This window comes from Schistocerca gregaria, chromosome 2 (genome assembly GCF_023897955.1).
Source record: "Schistocerca gregaria isolate iqSchGreg1 chromosome 2, iqSchGreg1.2, whole genome shotgun sequence".
NCBI lineage: Eukaryota > Metazoa > Arthropoda > Insecta > Orthoptera > Acrididae > Schistocerca > Schistocerca gregaria.
The window spans coordinates 911,912,698-911,935,611 of record NC_064921.1 but is presented as its reverse complement, the minus strand read 5'-3'; positions in this window follow the sequence as shown (position 1 = coordinate 911,935,611).

The window sequence follows — 22,914 nt, the reverse complement described above, 5'->3', positions numbered from 1 at the left end:
CATTGCCAAGGTGGGCAGAGACATATAACCGGTCCAGTCTGCTCGCAGAATGTGCTGTATAATGGGTGAAACCGGGGGTATTGCCATGAATTTTCTCCCAAACGTCTACTAGATGAAAATCTTCGATTAAGGTGAGAAGCGCCGGGCACGGCGAATAACCAGGCATTTGGTCCTGCGGATGGAGGACACAGTTGAAATCGCCTCCCATGATAAGGCGATCATAGCGTCCAGAAAACAGGGGCGCCACGTCATGTCCGAAGAAAGTGGACCGCTGCCGACGGTTCGTGGAGCCAGACGGAGCGCAGATATTGATGACGCGCGTGTCGAAGATGGTAACAGCCATGCCTCTTCCACAGGGAAGGATTGTCGTGTCCTTGAGTGGGATTCCTTCGCGTATGTAGAAAGCTACTCCACGCCCTGATTGATCACATGTGGACGTGTATGAGTCGTAGCCGTAGACTGGTGGTAGTGTGGCAACACGTACTTCCTGAAGAAGGGCGACGTCGACGTCAGAGGCCCGAAGCATGTCACATTAGAGTTGCAGCTTGGGTACAGTGCCGATTATGTTGATGTTCAGCGTGGCAAACCGATACGTTTGTTTCAGTGGTGGTGGACGTGCATCTACCATCACCAAGGGAAGTAAGAGGAGGGCACCGACAGGAAGTCCCGTCCCATCAGCTGCAGGGCCTCGCTTTTGATGTTAACAGGCAGCCTTGTCCGGCGGAGGCAACTCATCCGGAGGAGCGGACGTATCTTCCTCAACCTCGTCGGCCCATGCTCCTGTGCCATGGGTCCGTCCAATGTCCATGGGAATTGCGTCGTGGTAAGAGAGATGTGGAGTTGTCGGCGGTGAGACAGGCGTCTCAACCGGCGCACCGATCGTTACATTGTGCGTGGCGACCTCCATAGTGGTCCCGTCCTGCGAAATGTCTTGATCATCGTGAAAGTTGTCCGCCGACCTCTGCATGGAAATGTCGGTTGGTTGGGTGTCGTCTTCGTCGTCGCGGGTGGCGACGCTTTAGGAACCCGTGGGTGAACGGCGACGGCGTTTGCGCCTACATGGCGAGCGTTGTTTGCGCACGTGTTCCTCAGTGTCGGACGACGGCAAGGAAGAGCGTCGACCTGGTTCGAATGCGTCGGTGGGTACAATGAAATTGTCAAACAGGTGTTGTGAAGAAGTACTGTTCTCCTTAGCAGCCGGTGCGGGAGCCTGTTCGGCGGCAAGGTTGTCAGGTGGGACGTCCGCACCGTCCATAGGTGACTGGGACGGTGGGACGTGCCGATCGGAAGGACCGGGCGACGGACTGGACGAAACTGTAGACGTGGCAAGAGCCGCTGCGTAAGTGACCGGTAGGGCGGTCATCGTGGGTGTGACGGACGCTTCCGACAACGGGAGCTGCGCGACATGTCGTTGAATGCATTCAGACCGTAGGTGACCTTCTTTCCCGCAACCGGAACAGGTTCGAGGTTGGCCGTCGTACATTATAATGGCACGGCAGCCTCCGATACGTCGATAAGAAGGCACGTGTTTCTGCAACTCGATGCGGACCTGTCCAACACAGTTTAAAACGGGATAGGTCTGAAATTGTACCCATCGTTCGGCAACATGTTCCAGAACGTTGCCATAGGGACGGAGCGCCTCTATGACGACGTCTGCAGGTAGTTCGAACGGCAGTTCGAAGATCCTTATCGTCCGTGTGCCGAGACCTGCGTGATCGACGGTAACGGGTCCGACGTTGCCGTCGGAATGGCAGAAGCGCAGTCCACGTTTTGCCTCTTGAAGCACCTTGTCGCACGCCGCATCGTTGATCATTTTGACGTAGACGGTACTGCTAACTATCGACAAGTGGATACCAATTAGATCCGTTGGTGGTATCTTAACTTCATCGCGAATAAATCGTTCTACCTCCAGGGCCTTGGGTCGGGCAAAGTCGGAACAAAGTTGAAACGTAATGTCTTCTTCCGATAGTTGTGCGCCATGGTGGTCTAGAAGGGAAAAACGGCACTTACAGCGGCCAAAGTAAACACAAACACACCGTGCGCGCCTCGCCCACAGCGCCCTGGCGCGTGACCGCCTCGCAGCACTGCCGGCGGCAGACGAAAGGATATTGCGGAGACATGGCTTTAGCCACAGCCTGGGGGATGTTTCCAGAATGAGATTTTCACTCTGCAGCGGAGTGTGCGGTGATATGAAACTTCCTGGCAGATTAAAACTGTGTGCCCGACCGAGACTCGAACTCGGGACCTTTGCCTTTCGCGGGCAAGTGCTCTACCATCTGAGCTACCGAAGCAAGACTCAGGCCCGGTACTCACAGCTTTACTTCTGCCAGTGCCTCGTCTCCTACCTTCCAAACTTTACAGAAGCTCTCCTGCGAACCTTGCAGAACTACACTCCTGGAAATGGAAAAAAGAACACATTGATACCGGTGTGTCAGACCCACCATACTTGCTCCGGACACTGCGAGAGGGCTGTACAAGCAATGATCACACGCACGGCACAGCGGACACACCAGGAACCGCAGTGTTGACCGTCGAATGGCGCTAGCTGCGCAGCATTTGTGCACCGCCGCCGTCAGTGTCAGCCAGTTTGCCGTGGCATACGGAGCTCTATCGCAGTCTTTAACACTGGTAGCATGCCGCGACAGCGTGGACGTGAACCGTATGTGCAGTTGACGGACTTTGAGCGAGGGCGTATAGTGGGCATGCGGGAGGCCGGGTGGACGTACCGCCGAATTGCTCAACACGTGGGGCGTGAGGTCTCCACAGTACATCGATGTTGTCGCCAGTGGTCGGCGGAAGGTGCACGTGCCCGTCGACCTGGGACCGGACCGCAGCGACGCACGGATGCACGCCAAGACCGTAGGATCCTACGCTGTGCCGTAGGGGACCGCACCGCCACTTCCCAACAAATTAGGGACACTGTTGCTCCTGGGGTATAGGCGAGGACAATTCGCAACCGTCTCCATGAAGCTGGGCTACGGTCCCGCACACCGTTAGGCCGTCTTCCCCTCACGCCCCAACATCGTGCAGCCCGCCTCCAATGGTGTAGCGACAGGCGTGAATGGAGGGACGAATGGAGACGTGTCGTCTTCAACGATGAGAGTCGCTTCTGCCTTGGTGCCAATGATGGTCGTATGCGTGTTTGGCGCCGTGCAGGTGAGCGCCACAATCAGGACTGCATACGACCGAGGCACACAGGGCCAACACTCGGCATCATGGTGTGGAGAGCGATCTCCTACACTGGCCGTACACCTCTGGTGATCGTCGAGGGGACACTGAATAGTGCACGGTACATCCAAACCGTCATCGAACCCATCGTTCTACCATTCCTAGACCGGCAAGGGAACTTGCTGTTCCAACAGGACAATGCACGTCCGCATGTATGCCGTGCCACCCAACGTGCTCTAGAAGGTGTAAGTCAACTACCCTGGCCAGCGAGATCTCCGGATCTGTCCCCCATTGAGCATGTTTGGGACTGGATGAAGCGTCGTCTCACGCGGTCTGCACGTCCAGCACGAACGCTGGTCCAACTGAGGCGCCAGGGGGAAATGGCATGGCAAGCCGTTCCACAGGACTACATCCAGCATCTCTACGATCGTCTCCATGGGAGAATAGCAGCCTGCATTGCTGGGAAAGGTGGATATACACTGTACTAGTGCCGACATTGTGCATGCTCTGTTGCCTGTGTCTATGTGCCTGTGGTTCTGTCAGTGTGATCATGTGATGTATCTCACCCCAGGAATGTGTCAATAAAGTTTCCCCTTCCTGGGACAATGAATTCACGGTGTTCTTATTTCAATTTCCAGGAGTGTAGTACTCCTGAAAGAAAGGATATTGCGGAGACATGGCTTAGCCACAGCCTGGGGGATGTTTTCAGGATGAGATTTTCACTCTGCAGCGGAGGGTAGAGCACTTGCCCGCGAAAGGCAAAGGTCCCGAGTTCGAGTCTCGGTCGGGCACACAGTTTTAATCTACATGACTACTCTGCAATTCACATTTAAGTGCTTGGCAGAGGGTTCATCGAACCACAATCATACTATATCTCTACTATTCCACTCCCGAACAGCGAGCGGGAAAAACGAACACCTAAACCTTTCTGTTCGAGCTCTGATTTCTCTTATTTTATTTTGATGATCATTCCTACCTATGTAGGTTGGGCTCAACAAAATATTTTCGCATTCGGAAGAGAAAGTTTGTGACTGAAATTTGGTAAAAAGCTCTCGCCGCGACGAAAAACGTCTATGCTGTAATGACTTCCATCCCAACTCGTGTATCATATCTGCCACACTCTCTCCTCTATAACGCGATAATACAAAACGAGCTGCCCTTCTTTGCACCCTCTCGATGTCCTCCGTCAATCCCACCTGGTAAGGATCCCACACCGCGCAGCAATATTCTAACAGAGGACGAACGAGTGTAGTGTAAGCTGTCTCTTTAGTGGACTTGTTGCATCTTCTAAGTGTCCTGCCAATGAAACGCAACCTTTGGCTCGCCTTCCCGACAATATTATCTATGTGGTCCTTCCAACTGAAGTTGTTCGTAATTTTAACACCCAGGTACTTAGTTGAATTGACAGCCTTGAGAATTGTACTATTTATCGAGTAGTCGAATTCCAACGGATTTCTTTTGGAACTCATGTGGATCATCTCACACTTTTCGTTATTTAGCGTCAACTGCCACCTGACACACCATACAGCAATCTTTTCTAAATCGCTTTGCAGCTGATACTGGTCTTCGGATGACCTTACTAGACGGTAAATTACAGCATCATCTGCGAACAACCTAAGAGAACTGCTCAGATTGTCACCCAGGTCATTTATATAGATCAGGAACAGTAGAGGTCCCAGGACGCTTCCCTGGGGAACACCTGATATCACTTCAGTTTTACTCGATGATTTGCCGTCTATTACTACGAACTGCGACCTTCCTGACAGGAAATCACGAATCCAGTCGCACAACTGAGACGATACCCCATAGCTCCGCAGCTTGATTAGAAGTCGCTTGTGAGGAACGGTGTCAAAAGCTTTCCGGAAATCTGCCAGGAAGTTTCATATCAGCGCACACTCCGCTGCAGAGTGAAAATCTCATTTTGGAGTAATATAAAAATTTAGAAACCTGCCGTAAAACAGCAATTACAATAGCAAAGGTTAATTAAAAAACAAGCAACTGATCACCAAACGGGTGAAATAAGATGATAGTAAACTTTGAAACACAACCCTTAACATCCACTGAACACTACACTACTAGATTTATTCCAGAAGGCGACCATACCTATTAACTAGACATATATAACCTTTAATGTAGGCATTACAAGGTATTGTAATAAATAATACAATAATAAAAGACAAGGAGCAGACATAAGTTCCTTAAAGGGTACTGAGGCAGGTCATACCCGTAGAAGGCGTGGGCTGAAGGAGCGTTACACTGAACTACTGGCCATCAGACCTCCTTTTAGAATGCAAATGTCTTACAAGAACCTTGGGGCCACAGGCGGTGCTCCAGGAATCAACCTCTGGGAAGATCCGGCTACAAACACTTTCACGAGTGTTGAGATAGGCAGCCAAGAGATGCACTCACTCCACAAGATGGTAACTCAGACTAGTGGCAGTCTAGCGAATGACTAACGATAATCTTAAGGAAGCTACCTGACGTCCGATAAACCAAATGCAACGGTGGAACGATACACGAATGCCGGAACCGGCAGTCTGCACTACGTCCCCAGAATACTGTGTTTAGAGGGTCCAGAACGAGAAAGGAGTCACTACCACCAGAGTAGCAGAATCACCAACCGGCCTACAATCAAGAAAGCTGTCGAAACTACACGCCTTACTGGACAGCAGCGGCAACGAGAGGAAACGTACACTGCTGTTACGTTCACTAACCCCCAGGGCAGGTAACTGGGGCGTTAGCGGCCACCAGGCAAGAAAAATTACCGCTGGTTGAACTTAACAAATTGTAACAAGTTGAACGCAGTAAATAGTAATAAGAAGTCGACGAAATCTAATCAGATCCGCCTTCCCCAAGCACTCCACTCGCTGCTCTTCGCCTCGGCGACACTACAAGCAGCAACACGAACCCAGGCCACTGGAGAATCGTGAGATTACTCAATGGTGGAGGTTTCTCTACTTGGATTGAAACGCACTTTTCTTAAAACTTGCTGGATCCGGTTTACGACGAGGTCGTGCACTGTCGTGACCACAGCCCTTCCATCCGGCAGTCCATACATGCCGCCAACGGTCCCGGCGTGTTTGGCACTGCGCGGACCTGGCTCTTTCTGAGGTCCCAACCGAACTGGCCCATTCAGTTACTACACACCGATACTGCTGCCAGTAGCGGACAGGACACGCTTGCGAAAACGAGTGGCGCAAGCCAACTCGAGAAGAAGACAAACAACCACAACCATGCCAACTAAACAATACCATCTGGCCTCCATGAAAGGGCGGAAACCTACAAACAGAACCTCTCTTCATAAAAAAGATCTTCATGGAAATGATTATGAGAATCGTGCTAGCTTTTGTACATGGCTATTAAGATAGGATGTATATATCGTGTATCATGTTTAGTGATGAAGCTACATTTACCAGTCATGGCTAGGTAAACTGCAGAATTATGCACTGTTGGCTGTTGACAATCCCCGTGGAATATCAGCGTCCACGGAGTGTAAACGTGTGGTGTGGGATGGTGTACCATCAGCTAATAGGCCCGTTTTTCATAGACGGAGAAATGAACGGCCACAAGTATCAAAGACCATCTTCCACGGATGCTGGAAGACGTTCCTCATCAGACCAGGAGGGACCTGTGGTACCAACATGATGGCTGTCCAGCCCACAGTTCGCGAAGTACTGGAGTATTTCTTTATGAATTGTTTCCAGATCGTTGTTAATCGTTGGACTGGACACACAGGACCTGTATCTTGGGCAGGCCATTCCTCGGATTTGCACCTGTTGACTTTTATCTGTGGCGAAAGCTGAAAGGCGCTGTCTACAAGGACATACCAACTGCACCTGATGATATGCAAGGAGGTATTACTACAGCCTGCTCGGACATCTCCGCTGAAATGCTAGCACGTGTGCAGCAGTCGTTCCATACCAGAATGTAATCGTATATTGCCACTGTATTAACTTCAAACACAGTTTGAAATCATATCTGCTTGACAAATTCTCCTGCCCCATAGACGATTTTATGAGTATGAAGTAGTATTGTGTGTGTGTGTGTATGTGTGTGTGTTTACGAATTCGGGACAGAGAGAGAGAGAGAGAGAGAGAGAGAGAGAGAGAGAGAGAGAGAGAGGGAGAGAGAGAGAGAGAGAGAGAGAGAGAGAGAGAGAGAGAGCGAGAGAGAGAGAGAGATTGAACATAGTTAATTATAAATCGCGGCATGCATATGGGAAAAGAGAAAAATACCGTAACTTAAGATACCCTGTAAATTATTGCCATGTTGCCATATTTTTCGCTCTAATTATAAAACTGACTAGTTCCACGTCATAGCGAGAGCCCACAGTTACGACCCACAGAGAATGCAAGCAACTAAATAACTGTTCAAGTGGTTTGATATCCCATGCAGCCGTTCTTTCCTCTTTAGTCGATGTACACTGTAAAAGTTTGGTCTTAGGCTACTTTAAAGTATCGTGATCATTGTAAGCAACCTGAATTCAGTGCATCAACAATCGGTCAAAAGTTGAGCATTGTAACAAATCAGATCTTAAAATGCTCAACTTTTAATCGATTTTTATATCATGAATTCCTTTTGCTTTCGTCCAACAGTGTACTTGACAATGGTTCAAGTCCGAAATTGTACAACAGTGCCACGAAAAAGAAGAAGATGACAGATGTCACCAACTAATTAACATTCTTTCGGTGTTAGGTTTCTTTTTATAGTTGTCCCTTTTTATGTGGCTCTCGTTAATAATATATCTTTTTACAACTACCTTTTTTGTCTTCTCAAACTTCATCACCTCTTCGAGAGTCTCTTGACAAATTTTAACACATAGCTAAGCAGCATGCCTAACCTGCTGTGCATACCATTATCCCTGTTATCATTTGTTTGAAACGCCCAATCCTTATGTAGATGGTGGTGATGATGACCATTTGTTAATGTGCATAACACATATCACATTCATTAAGCACTCAACTCTATTTTTGTTTACTTCCGGCGACCAATCGTACATCAGGGGGCAGACTGCTTTATGCTGATTTTCTGCCCATCATAGAAATGATTAAGGTGGTTGAACTGGATTTGATATCTGACTTTTTGAAGCCCCCACATGATGTAATCTAAACGACGTGGCAAGCAGTCAAATACGTCTTGGGCTGGTTCCAGGAAAATTTGATTCGGCACAGTCCCTTTGTGAGTTCGCATATCATCCACGTTTACTGCTGTGAAATAGTGACGAACGAGTTAACGCCCAACGAAATTTCAGATATGTTACATGATCGATTTGTGGGGCAAGTGTTATGGTGTGGGGAGGCATAATGTTGCACGGGCGTACTGACCTGCAAATCCTATTGTGGCACTGCTCTCTTTCCCCCATGTGCGTCTTTTCATCGGTGCATTCTGCTGTGACTTCATTTTTATGGAAGACAATGCGCGATCTGCCACAATAACCCCCCACCAACCTTGTGACTAGCATGGTAGCACTATCAGAGCATGCACTGCAATCAGTGGTGATCACACACCTTATTAAGAACCTTGTCCCGCCTTTTACAGTGTCCTGATGACCATCACAAACCGCGGTGACTTCAGTGTAGTTATTTTCTTTGAAGCGTCATTTCTGTTCGTGATCATCATTATCAGGATTTCCTTCCAGCGAGCCGGGTTGCAACTTGGTGAACGATATGCCTCCTTTGGTTTCTGGCCTGGTGTAACTTTTCTCTCTCCACTACATCCCATGTTACTCCTCTACTCTTGAGATCTTCCTAGACCTGGTCTGTCCATCTCTTTCTAGAACGCCCAATTTGTCGTCTTCCTGGCACTTCCATCTCCAACTACGGCGTGGAGTTCGAGTAGGGTGCATTCTCTTCACGTGACCAAACCAGTTCAATCTCAAAGCACTCATTCTCTCCTCTGTAGTCAGTGTCACCTGCAAATCTCTCCTTACATAATCATTCTGACTCTGTCTCTCTTATTTATGGCACAGGCCTCTGGACTATACATCATGATTGGCAGCAGACACGTTTTATACATAGTCTGTTTGGCTCTTTGATTTACTTGTCCCAGATTAGATTTCGTACTTGATGGAAGAAGACTACCTATCATTAGCCTGTCTCCTATACTACCCTATGCTAAACCTCTCCTTTTTCCTTACCATTATCAACCCTTGCCAGGGATATGGCGAAGTCCTTGATAGGAGCTACGGCGGAGAAGATAATCTTTGGTACGGCGCATCTGGCGGAGGAGGCACCCTTTCCCTCCTAAGGGCAAGTGAGGAGTCGAAACACTGCCTTGTGGTGACGAGGGATCTACAAAGGCCGAGGGAGTAAACCCTGAAAGAAAATCTTCAGATGCGCTACGCTTAGCAGGCCAGCAGATGAGAAAAAGTTGTTATTCCTTTCAATCAAAGAACGAGCCTCGGATTAAAAATTTCTGTTTGTCTCACTGCATATTTCTTTCATTCACCTTCTGTACTATACTGTAACAGTTTCTTCTATGTATGGTCCAAGTTTCATAGTGCTCTATTACGTGACAGTGACATATTATGCGAAATTTACTTTCGTCCTTAAGTTTTGCGCACCAGTATATTTTACTGTGTTACCATGTAGCGTTGGATACAATCGAAAATTTCTCTTACGTGCTAAACGTCAAACATTTCACACATTAGCTCATTTATAAAGTAATCATATGCTTGAAGCTGTATAGGCCTACATGTGAGTTCGAGTCTTTAAACAATCGGTGGTTTACTCGTCGTAACTAACACGCCAGTACAATTATAACTAAAAAAAAAAAGTGGAATATTGCACCTTCTGATGATACTCCAGTTCGTGTACAAAGAAGACTATGTATTTACAAAACTTTCCGACATTCACTTTAACTCTCAAGTAATTGGGAGATAAAGCAGTATGCATTAATAAGTGTTACAGCATATACGTCTGCAAAGAGCTTTACAAATGGCTAAAGTTACAGAAATTTTAAACAGTTTGAACCGAAACATTAATAATGATTTCAAAACCAATACGATTTAAGAGTGCTTAGGCGATGTTATTCGAGTAGTAGATAGTCACGGTAGCGCTTCACAGAATTTTTACTTCTCCACACTCGGCACCAATTATGGATATCAGTTCACATGTAAAGGCACTTTTCAGACAGTAGCTCTGGAGTAATCTAAAGGTGTTTCGTGGCAGGAGATTGGGGGTAAATATTTTAGTCGCACACACAGAGTCCGTAAGCTGAGACAGTGAGAAAGAAAGGAAGCGCTTAAGCAGCGAGAGTGGTGTGTTGCGTCACCTGGGTGTGTTGGGTGTTGGCCTCATCGCTTTTTCTGACCGCGTGTACGTCAGCTGGAACCTTAATCTGGCTCATTTGCGCTTCCGTCCTCGAAGAGCCGAGACGATTAAGGAAGCTACCTCTAACCGATACTAAGACCCCCACACCGCGCGGTGTGCACAGTGAATACCGTTCTGCCCCACTTCACAATACTGCTGGATCAATGTGTGAAACGAGAAACACAGTCTGCACATAAATGCGGAAACACCAAAAACACAACACATTGCTGTGCCTTATTTGACGTAGGAAATTCGTTGGCATTCACAATTGTGTCCAGTCATCTCGGAAAGGATAGATGCAGGCGCTGTATGGTTTGCAAGGCAATAGCATACCATTATACCTGCAAAACTGTGGTAAGTTCTGGTGATGATGATGGACGTAGCTAAAGATCACGCATCCTTCTCTCCGATGTTTTGGTGCTGACAGCCTTCACGAGTGCGACATCCAGTACTGCAGTGACTTCTGCAGCTGCAGTCCTCTCAGTTTTCGTTACAATCCTCCTCAACGACCGTGTGTCATGATCACTCAACACAAATTTCCTCTGTGTTGTGACTTAGGGGTTGACTTTTTCCACTTTCCCCGTGTGTGGTATAAATATTCGATGCAGTGTCTCTTGAAACACTTAGGCTCCTTTGGTAACGGAAGCACACTCCACAAGAACACCAACAATTTACCCATCTTCGAATTCATTTAGCTCCGATATAATGCATTCACCTACATAGAACGCTGTTTTGAGCTCGAGTAACACTTGGGGGAACGTATTGGGTACGTTGCACAGGTGCCATGGGTGGTCAAATTCACAGCGCAAGAAGGCCGCCTGCTAGAATCTCATTCAAGCATTCACTTGACGCGTTTTTTTCATATATTTTTCCAACCCCTGTAGTATTAGATGACAAAATGAGGTTCATAATAACGTGCACAAATGGAACATGAAGAGGCAAAGCTAAACCATAATTTGGTTTTATGTTTAAGAGGGACAAAAAAAATCGCGGTGATTTCAGTGAAATTATTATCTTTGAATAAAAGTGTAATTTCTGATCGGATCATTGCGTATTTATTTCAGTCACCTTCTCTCTTACTTTTTCCGGAAAACCTTGTTTCCAAAATTAGGTACTGTATAATACTACCACATTATCCTCTTTCTCAGCTCAACATCTCAGTCATTAAAGAAGTATAGGTACTCAGTTTTTCAGGTTAGCAAATTGCAACTTTCGGTACACAGAGTGGAAAACAAACATCGTCGCTGTGGTCATGATGTCAGCTGATACTGTGTGTGTGATATTACAATATGATATAATGTATCAACAGCGTGTGTATTGTGTGCAGTGAATGGGAGTGAGAAATGAACAGACGGAGCAGCACTAGGCTTTTACATTATTAAATAACTTCTTCGCAAAACTGTTGTACACTAGGGGTAAACCGAATGAGCTAGGTCCGTTTTAAACGGACTGGTCTTGTATTCCAGAGAATGGAGACTCCAGTCTTCATCCGGCCATTCTCATTTACTTTAGACTTTCCGTAGTTCCCTCAAATTGCTACATGAAATGCTGGGATCATTCTTACTTTCAGGCCACTGCCGACTTACTGCCCGAGCCTTGTCACTTTCTTGAAATAAGAAAACTTCGAACAGCGTGTGTACAGAAGCAAAATATTTCTCCTGTTACACATTCTTTCGGAGTAGATTGCAATCTCATTTCTGTATTGGCGCTGGCAACTGACAACTCTTAAACAGTAGCAGTTGATAGCGATCGACATTCTAGAGGAGAGACAGGGCCAAAACTGTGATGCATTTTTAGGATCACCTTATTGCGATGTTACAGTAACATGCAGTAATAATTTATTTTAATACTGTGACCATTGGATTCCTGCCAGTTATCAAATTCCATTAACGGCTGAAATTAACAGCCGTAATAGTACTTAAAACCTTACACTACGTGCAAGGCCTAGATTTGAGTAACTGCATTGTCATTACACTGCAGCCTGTAATACCAATTATGACTGGGATTGCCAATTCTCCCGTTCTATACGGGAACTCCTGTACTCTTCTGAATTTTTAAGCCAAAACCAGTCTCCCATTATTATTTGATCTGGAAGATTGTGTCTCCTGTATCTGACAGAATGACACAAATTAACAGTTAAACTTGCCGCATATTTTCAAATATCGTTTCTGGACGGTCTTCTCAGGATCGTTAATCGATATGAACGAGTTGTATCGATATAATGCCTATACTGATATGTAATGACTAGAAAACAGCTTTTAACCAGGTGTCACATCAGGAGTCACATTGCCATTTCCTTCTTGTCTCGTGTAGAAAGCAGTCGTATTAGTTTTCGTTCTCTCTAATCAGAGTAAGGTAATGTAAATAAATCTAAAACTCCACCTGAAAAGAGACAAAAACATATATAGAAGAAGTAAGTAGGAACTCATTTATATATTAGCCTCAGAATAGGTATCAATTATTATAAAGCGGAAGTTCAGAACAGCAATGGTAGTAGAACAGACTGTTAGCAGCACGCCAAAATTGGTGAACACAAAAGTAGATTTAGGAGAATTAATGTATCTTCAAGCTATTTTCACTGCCCAAGCGATAGTCCTATTAGAGGGGAATCCAACAAGACAGTATAGGTGAATTAGTGGTAGTGTATCTTAAAGTGAAACACAACCTCAGTTATAGTTACATGGATGATGCAAAAAATGCACTGTGGTAGATTGAAAGCAAATTCTATTGCAAAAAACTGTGTAAGAACTAAAAAGTGTAAGTAATTTCCTAGATGTGCTTTATGATCAATGGAAGTGTAACACAGTTTTTTTCTGTGGCTTCAGATGCATCGAATTACAAGAGCAGGAAAATGTTTCCTGTAGTAATCAGGTATTTTGCACATTGCGTTGATATCAGAAATAAAGTAGTAGATTTTGTGGAACAAGCAGTTGAGAACTAGTGATGTTCATGCTTTGATACAAAAGTCTTTAATCTCATTCATTAAATGTAAACAAAATCATTAAATGTAAAAAATTAAATGTAAGCACGTACCTGCTACATGGGTATCAGTTGCAATAAATGTTGACAGGCTAATAATGAAGTGGGATCCAACAATAAGTTACTTTCAAAGCAAAAATTGTGAACCTAAAGCATTCAAATTGAATTCCTTCAGTTTCTTCTTTATGTTGGAAATATTGTTTTGGAAATCTCAAAGCATCTCTTGATTTCAGATTTAACTACAATGGAAACCTGTAACGCTATTGAAAGTTTGTTAAAGAAAATTTTGCAAAACAAAGATGACTATTTTGGAAGCAATACATGCAGAGTTTTAAATAAATTAGATCCCGCTAGTCAAAAGCGATTAAAATAACAATAGCACTCATACTTTCATTGTGAAAAATGTTAACTTTTTGACAAAGCTACGATTCAGTCCTTGCTCCCACTGTCCTTAAAGAATTATGTTAATTTTAATGATTTTAACATCATGCTTACTCATATACAGCCACACATAAATGAGGACAAACTACATGACCAATTTTTGTTGTTTGTAAGATGTAATAATCATAAAAATTTCCACTGATTGTGTCAGAGTGGAAAATTTGGTGTCTGTGATGATTGAGGCAGAGGTCAAAGGTATTAAAGCTCAGCAGATAAATAAGATTCTTGGGTTTGTTCCTTAGTACATCTGCATCTCATGCACACACAGAATTTTTCTTTGATGAACAGTAATTATCTGATGATAGGATCCATTATAATGTAGATTTAATGAAAGTTGAATTGCAAGTAAGTGTTAATATTGGTTGTATGTATGACAAACTTCTTAAATTTCTAGAGAATGATTGCAGACTATAGGCCGATGAGAAAACATAAGTAAATATAGTTATACTACAAAATTCTGTAGACCTTCAGTCTGTAATTGTTATGAAGCAGTTTGTTAGTTTGTTGATGTAATTAGCCTGTTTTAAGATTTAAAAAAACTACAAATTCATTTTCTCAGATCCAAGTCTTCCTTAATTGACAAAAAAGTTGGCAATCCTATTCCTGACCTATCCCAGCCAGTACACACCTCTCATCCATCCTCATACTGAACGTCCCTCTTGAATCCCATCTGTATCCAAATCCCTCACCAAGGAGATGTTACCTCAAGCCCATAGCCAGAGCTGCACTGTCAGAACACCACCCAACACCCCTCCCATAATTTTTTCTCTGCAGGTTTAGAAATTTTATGGTTTTATAAGTAGTGTCAATAAACAAGAAGTATTATTGCTCCAGTAATATTCTTAATCAGCCATAAATAGCTTATTCTTGACTCCTTTTTTAATTTAGTCAGAAGGTCATACCAGACAAAACTTGGAAACAGCAAAATTACATGTGCCCTAAATTTGTTTTTTTTTTTTGATTCTTCACCAGAATTTATTTTAGTTATGGACCCTCACATACTAGAGTAGCAGATTGGCCACCATGTCTTGCATCAATGTATTAAATTTTTAAAGGTATTATTCATATACAGTTTATATTTCTTAGAATAATATTTCATAATGTTGAGTGACAACTTCTTTGATTCAAGCAGCTGAGAGTTTATATTTAAATCATCGAAACCCAAAACTGCATAAATGGTTCTCTCAAAAAAGCTAGAAATTCATCATGACATCTAACAGGTGTGTATTTTATGGTAAAATACATTTCTTGATGTCTTCACCTCCGGAATGAACATGTATAGCCACAACATACTGGGTGTATCAAAAATAATATATGTATTTCGAATTCATATACGTATTATACTTAATATGAAACTTTACACATATACCTATTTATGAACGTCTCAAGTTCAGGTTACAGATATTCAATATGTTGTCCATCAGCAACACGAACAATACAACATCGATACTCAAATTCCTCACATACTCAGGTAACCACGTCCTTCATCACTTATGCTATGGCAGTACAGATCCGGCTCTTCAACTCTTCCAGGTTCTGTGAGAGTGGTGGTACATAAACGTTGTCTTTAACGAAACCCCACAGGAAGAAGTCAGAGGGTGTCAAATCCAGTGACCGTGAACCGTGGACAGCTGAGACATGTTAAGTTGCCAGCTCCTTCACAACCACTCCAGCGGTTCGGTTGAGTTTCATTCACATACTCAAGCACTTGGTGACTCCAATGAGGGGGTGCTCCATCTTGTTAACCATGAAGTTGACTTCGTGCAGCCTCAGGAACAACCAGTTTTGTATCGTAGTGAGATACAGCTGATCGTTTCCATTCAAGAAGAATGGGCCATAAACAGATGATCGGGATATCGCACAAAACACATTGACTTTGGGAAAATCTGTGGCTACATGTGGGTTTTGGAGACCCCAAATTCGAATATTGTGTTTAATTATCTGACCACTAACAAGGAATGTCGCTTCATAACTGAACACAATGCATTGTGCGAGAGTGTCAACATTGTCAATAGCGTCAAGAATCTCGTTAGAAAATGCCACACGTTAGCATTTGTCATCAGGATGCAGAACTTGTAACAGCTGTAACTTGTATGGCTTCATAACCAACCAAAGTCTCAAAATACGCCAAATTGTTGTTGTAGGCAGTTGTAATTCGCGACTGGCATGACGAGTTGAATTAGGACTACGTTGGAAAGCAGTTTGTAATTGAGCAAAATTTTCTTCAGGATTACGAGGGCAGCCAGGACGTTTACATACACATCCTGTATCTAGAATTATATATCGACAAGTCTTCCTTCTCCTCACAGATGCTTCAAATGTGTTCCTTCCATCTGTCCACTCACTAAATACGTATATATATATATATATATATATATATATATATGATGATGATGATGATGAGTCCCATACTCCGTTTACCGAGCGTAGGGGAGCGACGCGGGAGACCCGCGCCGCCATACTAGGCAAGATCCTAGTGGAGGTGGTTTGCCATTGCCTTCCTCCGACCGTAATGGGGATGATTGATGATGATGATGAAGACGACACAAACACCCAGTCATCACGAGGCAGGTGAAAAATCCCTGACCCCGCCGGGAATCGAACCCGGGACCCCGTGCTCGGGAAGCGAGAACGCTACCGCGAGACCACGAGCTGCGGACATATATATATATATATATATATATATATATATATATATATATATATATATGCAGACATCTAAATACTGGATTCACTTGCTCATGTCTGAAATATTAAATAAAGGAAAATCAATTTTTTGATGTTTGAAGAGCTAAAATGTTAATCTCAAAAATTCTTCTGCTATTTCCGTATGAGTGTAACATTTGAGTTAATACCAGTACTCATGAGACACTCGAAACAGATGTGTGGCAGAAAGTCTACTGTGCCCCCCACCCCCAAAGAAAGCAACCAACCAGTTCGCATTTGATTTGCACACTGTTGAAATGGCTCAATGTATTCATGTGACCATTTGTCCATGGTTCTTAGAAACTTTAAGCTAGCTAGGGGTGTTACCGACTCTCCAAATTTTCTGAACTGGTTCTTGCCTAGATAATACTGTAACCTCACTTTTGATGCCACATAGTCTTTCATGTGGCTCATGACACTAGATCGACCTTCACATTGTTCCTTATTAGCTTAAATTGCCTTAACTGTGTTTATCTACCACTTCCAATTGTTCTCGAGTATAATAACCTGGATGCAGCACGTAGTACCAGTCTTTTTTGGGGAACATGACTTTGGATGGATCTTTATTGCGTTTCTACTTAGTTAAATTGGCTGAAGTTCCTTTATTGATGTAAACTCCTTCCACAGGTCCTGATGGGCCAATCGGTCAAGAAGCTCCATCAAGATGCTGAGTGTATCACATCATAGTCCTCTCACCAAGGAGGAATCCCTGGCAGTACCAGGAATCGAACACAGGTCCTTCACTTGGCAGTCAGCCTCACTGAGCACTCAGCTGGGGAGGCAGACCATGTTGATTTATTAAGGGTTAAATATTACTCCCGACCAATTATGTGTGCAATTTCTCTGCTTTTATCAAGATTTCTTTGTCAGTCGACATGTGGGGCATCAGTTAGTCTTCTGTACATGATGAGCTTTTGGGTCCTACCTCAGCTCCTCGCCCCTCCCCCTTTGTTGCGTAACTTCGTTTCATTGGATGCTGTAGTATCGTATGCGACCGTTTGCAGGCATAATTTATACGATTTAACCAGAGTTCTTTTGTAAGATTTAGCCATGTGATGACATGAGTGCAGGTTTATATCCATCCTTATATGTTTAAAATATTCTTGTTTCTTTTGCATGTTTCCTTTATCGATCTAGCACAATAAGAACATCGGTCATTTCTCTTCAAATACAGACATCTGTGTATGCAACGGTCCTTTCATTGAATGGTTCTCCCTGCCCCCCCCCCCCCCCCGCCTCCACCATACAGGTGAGTTGATTTATTGCAAAAGTAATACATTCCTAGTATTAAGTAAGTATATGGTTTGAGAATTATGATTCATTAAATAAGAGTAATGTGTGTATTCCTAACAAGAATAAATATTAAAACGATTTTGCTCCAACTCTTCCACTAAGTTCAGTGACAACGTTCCCCTGTCTTAAGTGAACCTCATGAACAAATTGAATATGTGTGTGTATCATCAAACTCATTAAATTATTTTGAAAGGATAAGATCACTTGAGCTGTAAGTTCTTTTATTTATAGGCACAACTGTTTTGTGACCTTTTAGCCTCAGCATCAGTGCAATCTGTAAAAATTCATAATCAAAGAGTCATATAGGACAAGAAAAATAATTAAAATGAAATGTACCAATCGAGAAAAGAGAATGGGATGGTGCAGCATACATAATCAGCAACTTTTCACTAATTAATGGACATCAGTCACAAAAAACACAAAATAACACATAATGCTACAGTGATATACTCCCATGATACCTAGAAAGGACAAAAGGTAATAAGAAGAACTTGCTGACAAAAGACTATCAAGTAGGAAAAATGACAATAAATTTCACTAGCCATAAAAGTATCTGGTGAGATAACAGTCTCCTATTATACTGAAATAGCGAAGAAAGTGCAGATTACATATTATTATCTATGTGATTATGTAGAATGTAAGCAGCTGATGGTCCTCCTTTTACATGAAATAGGTTGAAAAAATACTGGTACGGTACAGACCTAGTTATGCAGTCTTAAATTGTAGTTAATCCCTCAAAAATAAAGAAATTGCTGACTTTAAAAGCTCGGTGATCTCATTCTCATTCTTCGATCAGAACATGACTTGATTTTGTGAGTATGTTCACACTGTATTACTTTTCATTTTAGTTATATTTTCTTGCGCTACATGAGGCTTTGTTTGTGACTTTGTACAAATAGCACCTGATGGTGCAACTAAAATGCTGCAAAACCGATAGTGCCTAAATTATGGATTTACAGCTAAAGTGATGGTCTTATTTTTTCAAAATGATATATTCAGGCTGTATCTGTCCTAACTACAAAGTTTGTTGCCATAAAATTAATTAAACTTTCTTCTGTGTCCAGAGAACCATTTTCAAAGATAAGAGACACTTAGTCTCTTTAATCACTGCACTAATTATTCCTTACTTATTGTAGCAGATATTCGTTTTTGACTGTCTTCTGGTCCTTCTTCTCTAGTTTGTATGTGAGCAAAGAGGACAGAATCGACAGTTGCTCTGTACTAGTACTAGACTGCGAACAAACTGGATGTTAACTGCTGTACTGATATACCAGGAGCACAGACATTTATGTACTAATTTTGATGAACACAGTTACCGAAAGATAAAGAGAAAACATCAAGTAAAAACAATACTGTTACATGTTATCATTTAACCATTATTTTGGATACATTTACAGTTTTGTACCTGTTTTAATCTGTTTAATATGAGTCATAACAAATACAGGATGTTTCAAAAAGACCATACGTATTACAAAGTATTATTTTTATAATACTGGAGCCCACCCACGGTCATCCTGCAGACATCTATTTAAGGATCTAGGGATCCTCACAGTAACCTCACAGTATATATATTCCCTTATGAAATTTGTTGATAATAATCCAACCCAATTCAAAAGTAATAGCAGTGTGCATACCTATAACACCAGGAGAAAGGATGATCTTCACTATGCAGGGTTAAATCTGACTTTGGCACAGAAAGGGGTAAATTATGCTGCCACAAAAGTCTTTGGGCACCTACCAAACAGCATCAAAAGCCTGACAGATAGCCAACTAACATTTAAAAATAAATTAAAAGAATTTCTAGATGACAACTCCTTCTACTCATTGGCTGAATTTTTAGATATAAAGTAAGTAAAAAAAAAAAAAAAAAACAACTTAATCATTAGTGTCATGCAATATTTTGTGTAATGTAATTTCTTGTACAGACATCTTTTATTAACCTGACACGTTCCACATCATTACGAAGTGTCGTATTCATGATCTATGGAACAAGTATTAATCTAATCTAATCTAATCTAATCTAAACTATCGATCTCTGCACCTCGGCACAGCTATTGGAGAAACGAATACACAGTCTAGTTTATATTAATAGCCGCTAGATTTCAGTTGTCTTCTGTTTTGCTCGGTAACCATCATATGTATAAAATGGTTACTCTGCAACAGAAATAATTTTGTGTTCTCTAGTTTGGGGTGCAAGACCGTGATTATAGCGAAAAGATGTTGCAGATTAAGGTAGCAAATTGATCCTCCGAATGGGTGGAACTTTCACAGATCGTTTCAACAGTTTCTAGATACAGGACGTGTATGTAAACGTAAGAGTCCTGAGGAAAATGTTGCACGTATTCAAACTACTTTCCAACGTAGTCCTTCAAAATAAACTCATCGTGCCAATCGGTAGTTACAACTGCCTAACAACAATTTGGCGTGTTTTGAGACATCGGTTGGTTGTGAAGCTGTACAAGTTACAGCTGCTACAAGCTCTGCATCCTGATGACAAACGCTAACATGTGGCATTTTCTAACGAGATTCTTGATGGTATTGATAATGGTAACACTTTTTCACAGTGCAATGTGTTCAGTGATGAAGTGACTTTCCATGCTAGTGCGCAGATAAACAAAAACAATATTCGAATTTGGGGCCTCCAGGGCCCACATGCAGCCACTGAACATGTACGTGATTTGCGCAAAGACAATGTGTTTTGTACGATATCCTGATCATCTGATTAAGGCCCATTCTTCTTTGATGGAAACTTGGTTAATGATCAGCAGTATCTCGCTATGTTACAAAACTAGTTGTTACCAAGGTTGCACAAAGTCAACTTCGTGTTTCAACAAGACGGGGCAGCCCTAAATGGAGTCACCAAGTGTGTGAATATATGAATGAAGCTGTACTGAACCATTGGAGTGGTCATCAAGGAGCTGGCGGCTTAGCATGTCTCAGCTGTCCACGGTCACTGGATTTGACACCCTCTGACTTCTTCCTGTGGGGTTTCGTTAAAGACAACGTTTATGTGCCATCATTCCCACAGAACCTGGAAGGGTTGAAGAACCGGATCTGTACTGCCATAACATGAGTGATGAAGGACATGCTTGCCCTGGTATGGCAGGAATTTGAGTATTGATGAGGTATTATTCGTGTCGCTGATGGACAACATATTGAATATCTGTAATCTGAACTTGAGACATTCATAAATAGGTATGTGTGTAAAGTTTCATATTTGTATATCTTTAAGTGTAATACATATATGAATTCGAAATACATATATTATTTTTGATACACCCTGTATGTTGTGGCTATACATGTTTATTCCGGAGGTGAAGACATCAAGAAATGTATTTTACCATAAAATACACACCTGTAAGAAGTCATGATGAATTTCTAGCTTTTGTTGAGAGGACCATTTATGCAGTTTTGGGTTTCGATTATTTAAATGTAAACTCTCAGCTGCTTGAATCAAAGAAGTTGTCACTCAACATTATGAAATATTATTCTAAGAAATATAAACTGTATACGAATAATACCTTTAAAAATTTAATACATGGATGCAAGACATGGTGGCCAATCTGCTACTCTAGTATGTGAGGGTCCATAACTAAAATAAATTTTGGTGAAGAATCAAAAAAAAAATTTAGGGCACATGTAATTTTGCTGTTTCCAAGTATTGTCTGGTATGACCTTCTGACTAAATTGAAAAAGGAGTCAAGAATAAGCTATTTATGGCTGATTAAGAATATTACGGGAGCAATAATACTTCTTGTTTATTGACACTACTTATAAAACCATAAAATTTCTAAACCTGCAGAGAAAAAATTATGGGAGGGGTGTTGGGTGGTGTTCTGACAGTGCAGCTCTGGCTGTGGGATTGAGGTAACATTTCCTTGGTGAGGGATTTGGATACAGATGGGATTCAAGAGGGAAGTTCAGCATGAGGATGGATGTGGGGCGAGTACTGACTGGGATAGGTCAGGAATAGGATTGTCAACTTTTTTGTCCATTAAGGAAGATTTGGATCTAAGAAAATTAATTTGCAGTTTTTTAAAAGCTTAAAACAGGTTTATTACATCAACAAACCAAAAAACGTCTTCATAACAATTACAGACCGTAAGTCTACGGAATTCTGTACTATAACTATATTCACTTACATTTTAGGCAGCATCCTACAGTCTGCAATCATTTCCTACAAGTTTAACAACATTGCCATACATAGAACCAATATTAACACTTAGTTGTAATTCAACTGCCTTTAAATCTACATTACAATGGTTCCTGTCGTCAGATAATTACTGTTCATCAAAGAAAAATTCTGTATGTGCATGAGGTGCTGATATGCTGAGCAGCAAACCGAAGAATCTTATTTATCTGCTGAGCTTTAATAACTTTTACCTCTCCCTCCATCATCACAGATACCCAATTTTCCACTGTCACACAGTCAGTGGAAATTTTTATGCTTATTACATCCTTCAAACAACAAAATTGGTCATGTAGGTTATCCTCATTTATGTGTAGCTGAATATGAGTAAGCATGTTCTGAAAATCTTCAAATTAAGAGAATTCTTTAAGGACAGCGGGAGCAAGGACTGAATTGTAGCTTTGTGAAAAAGTTAACAGTTTTTACCATGAAAGTATGAGTGCTATTGTTATTTTCATCTCTTATGATTGGCAGGATCTAATTTATTTAAATTTTGCATGTATTGCTTCCAAAAAACGCCATCTTTGTTTTGAAAAATTTTCTTCAATTAACGTTCAATAGCATTACAGGATTCCTTTATAGTTAAATCTGAAATCTACTGATGGTTTGAGGTATCCAAAAGAATAATTCCAACATAAAGAAAAAACTGAAGAAATCCAATTTCAAAGTTTTAGGTGTATAATTTGCGCTTTGAAAGTAACTTATTGCTGGATCCCAGTTCTTTATAAATGCCTGTCAACATTTGGTGCGACTGACATCCACCTAGCAGGTATGTGCTTTAAAATTCCACACCATGCAGTTCCGACAAAATTATTTTTAGCATAAATG